This window comes from Piliocolobus tephrosceles, chromosome 9 (genome assembly GCF_002776525.5).
Source record: "Piliocolobus tephrosceles isolate RC106 chromosome 9, ASM277652v3, whole genome shotgun sequence".
In the NCBI taxonomy this organism is placed as follows: Eukaryota; Metazoa; Chordata; class Mammalia; order Primates; family Cercopithecidae; genus Piliocolobus; species Piliocolobus tephrosceles.
In genome coordinates this window covers 130,742,943-130,746,757 of record NC_045442.1, presented here as the reverse complement: position 1 = coordinate 130,746,757, position 3,815 = coordinate 130,742,943, and positions in this window count along the sequence as shown.

The following is a 3,815-nucleotide window of genomic DNA, read 5'->3' as shown; positions in this document are numbered from 1 at the left end:
ACATGCAACTCATATACAACATACACATACACACATACAACACACAATACTTACGCAACATACAAAACATACAACTCACAAATACACGTACAACACACTCATACAACACACAACACTCAAACATACAATAAATGCAACACAATATACACATACAATATACACAATATACACATACAACCCATGCAACTCACATACAACACAACACACTCATACAACACATTCATACAACACACACTGTACAGATTCTAAGTATGAAATAGAAAACAGCACATGCACAGTTTCTAAAGTATGATGAAAGCTTTTTTCAAGAAGGTCGTCCAACATCCAAACTGGTACCATGTCCTCATTTTCAGCTGCTGTTCAGATTCAAGCATTTTTATCATCTGCTCTATGAATTATAATAATACAGCATAAACTCATTTTTCATTTTACACCCACTTTGGTGTGGGGTGCTCCAAAACAGGGGCCAGGAGCCTCGGAGTCGTCCCTCGGAACAAAACACAACCCACACTCAGAGTCCAGGAAGGGAACTTGGGGGGCAACACATGCTCTCTCATCTGCAGAGCTCTGCTTCAATTACTTTACACGTAACCAGGGCTGGAACGGGGTTGGTGAGGGTACAGACATGGCAAACTGAGAAGAAACTGGCAAGTGGAGAAAGATCAGCCAAAATCCAAGGAAAAATGCTGAACATTTTCCACAAATAATTCACACAACAGACGATACTTGGGCTACTGAAAGTTTATTGAGAGGGGTCTTGCTCCACAGAAAAAGTTCTCTCCCAAGGTTATCGAAGATTCACAGCAGACACCTGCCCCCAACACACCATCTGCCGAGGGCCTATGAGTCAAAAAGAAGATAAGACAGAAGTAAGGGTGCAGGGGGAGGACAGCGGGAGGGGACCGAGAACTTGGAACCAAGTGATGGGCGGACACTGAATGCCTGACTCCAGAGTTATCACCTCAGAAAACAAGTCTGTTTAAGTCCGTAGTAACAGTGTTAGTGCTTTCACTGAACCTGCACTCAACACTAGAGAACCTCCCTGTGTTATGAAGACAATCTGAAAAATAACATTAATTCACCATGTAGAGTAAAGATTCAGCCACAGGAAATAAAACTGATATAATCCACTACAAGTCACACTGTGTCTTTCTTTAAGACTGGTTTATGATGCAGAAAAGAGGCAGCTTGAGATCTAAAATACTTAAACTGGCAAACACCTTGTTTCCCTGAATTCTCACAACCGTGGCACCAGCTAGGGTAAGACAGAGTGGCTTTCAGAGCTTCCAGAACAGCAGAACAGATCAATCATAAATATGCAAAAGTGATCTGAAGACAGAATTAATATTCCACGTTTTGGCTTAAACTAGTCATGTGATTCCAATAAGTGGGAAACATTCACACCAATTTTTATAAGAAAGTTCAATGTGAACACATAATACAGAACACTACCTTTGTTTTGGAATTTATTTAATATGACAATTTCAATTGTCTTTAGGGATTGTTGATATTGAATGCTCATCTTTATTAATGATGAGCTACCCATTTTCTGACTGAGGAAACGAAAAGTTGTCACTGCCTAACAGCAATACTCAAAACAGCCTGTATGAAAGGAAAAGGTATATCTGTGTGCACACACATGCATACACATACCTACACATGTACACACACGTGTACATATGTGCATACACATACACACAAAAACGTGTGTGCGTGTGCACACATGCATGCACATACATGCATATACACACATACAGGTACACACACAGACATATACAAATACTCATGTACACATGCACACACACATACATGCATATACACGTGCACATGGACACACGTACACGCACATACACATGCATACACACATGCACACACATGCATGTGTACATGCATATGTAAGTATCATCTCAGGTAAGTGGATTCAAAATTCTGATGCAAACAAGAATAATCACAAAACGGGGTAGGGTGTCAACAAGTGAGAATTGAGATGGATGTTCTGGAATGTTCCAGAGACAATATAGGGGGAGGGCCACACATCACATAAACATCTTACCCATTTTAAACGTTACCATTCCTGCCAACATCAGCCTGGATTAAGATTATTTCATTTACACAAGGAACAGAAAATATAATACTTGTTCTAATGAGATTCTCTAATCATTAGATTATTTTCATAATTATAAGTAATCACTAAATAACTTCCCCTCAAGGGTCTAAAAATAAAAATAAGATAACAAAAGAAAGTCACAGTCCTGACAGGTTTATCATGCAAATCACAGCTGTGAAAATAAAGCATGTTTTTCAGACTATGCCCTCCTCAAATATCCTTCATGGAATTTTGTACCAGTAATGGCTGGTAATTAATTGTTATACCAGGTGGGAAAGTATATCATTTGGGGTATATGAAGTAAACATGTAAAGAGAAATGACCACACACACCCGAAACCAGGTCTCATTTCACAACTGTTTCCTACCTTAGAATTTGCTTAATTTACCTCATGAGGTGCCTCGAGGAGAGAAAGCAGAGCTGGGATCTGCCCCAATGCCGCTTCAGGAAGAGCTGGGTGGGCACCAAGCCCCTCAGACCCAGGGCTGAGCTGCGTGGCTATGACCCCATCACTACAGCTCCCCAAGCGTGTGCCCCTGTGTGTCACACAAACCCCTGCCACACAGATGACACACGCCACACGCCTGACACAGGCTCAGCACACAGGGAGCTTTCAGTTAAGTGGTGACTAGAGAGAAGCCACGGCCTTCAGCGTGGACGGAGAAAACAGGCCACAGAGTCACAGACGAAACGCCACAGATCCACAGATGGAGAAAACACCACAGAGGCATGGAGGGAGGAAAAGCGCCACAGACGCACAGAGGGAGGAAAAGCGCCACAGACGCACGCATGGAGAAGACGCATAGACGTACGGACGAAGGAAACGCCACAGACGCACGGACGGAAGAAACGCCACTGACGCATGGACGGAGGAAACGCGCCACAGAGGCACGCACGGAGAACACAGGCCACAGAGGCACTAATGGAAGAAACGCCACAGACGCACGGACGGAGGAAACAGGCCACAGACGCACGGACAGAGGAAACGCGCCACTGAGGCACGCACGGAGAACACAGGCCACAGACGCAGGAACGGAGGAAACGCCACAGACCCATGGACAGAGGAAACAGGGCAGAGACACGCACACGCCAGTGTGGAACATCGGACAGGAACCTCCCAGCCATGCACCGTCCACTCCCACTAGGGACTCCCCACCCCAGAGCACTCAGGATGGCTGTGGAGCTCCTGCCACCCACCCCAGCGGTGAAGCTGGGGAGCCAGAGATGAGCAGGTTCACGCCCATCAAATGCGGCTGCAATCCCTGTAGTAACTGGAGGTCACCATTAAACAGAAGGGCGCCTCACTTGGAATAAAAACATTCTGCATAAAAGAACTAAAGATTGGCCGGAGACTGCTTAGAAACCGTCACAATCATTCTTGTTAGTGACAGCGAAGCTTCAAGAGTGGTCACTTTTCCTGTAGAAATGCCACAGAGGTGATTCCTGGAACTCATTTAGAATATTTCTTTCCCGGAAACCACACAACCAAGAATTTAATAGTGCCGTCTCTTGACCAGAAAGATTCAGATTTCTGATGAAACTAAACCCTGTCCAGCCTCCTGATTCTAGAAGATGCTATACAGAAAAGCTAACTCAAAGGGGTTGCATTTCTTTTGTCATCCATGACACACATAAAAAAATTTTAAACATACAAAAAATGTAGGAATTGTACAGTGAATACCCATGTATCAACCCCCTGGATCACAGA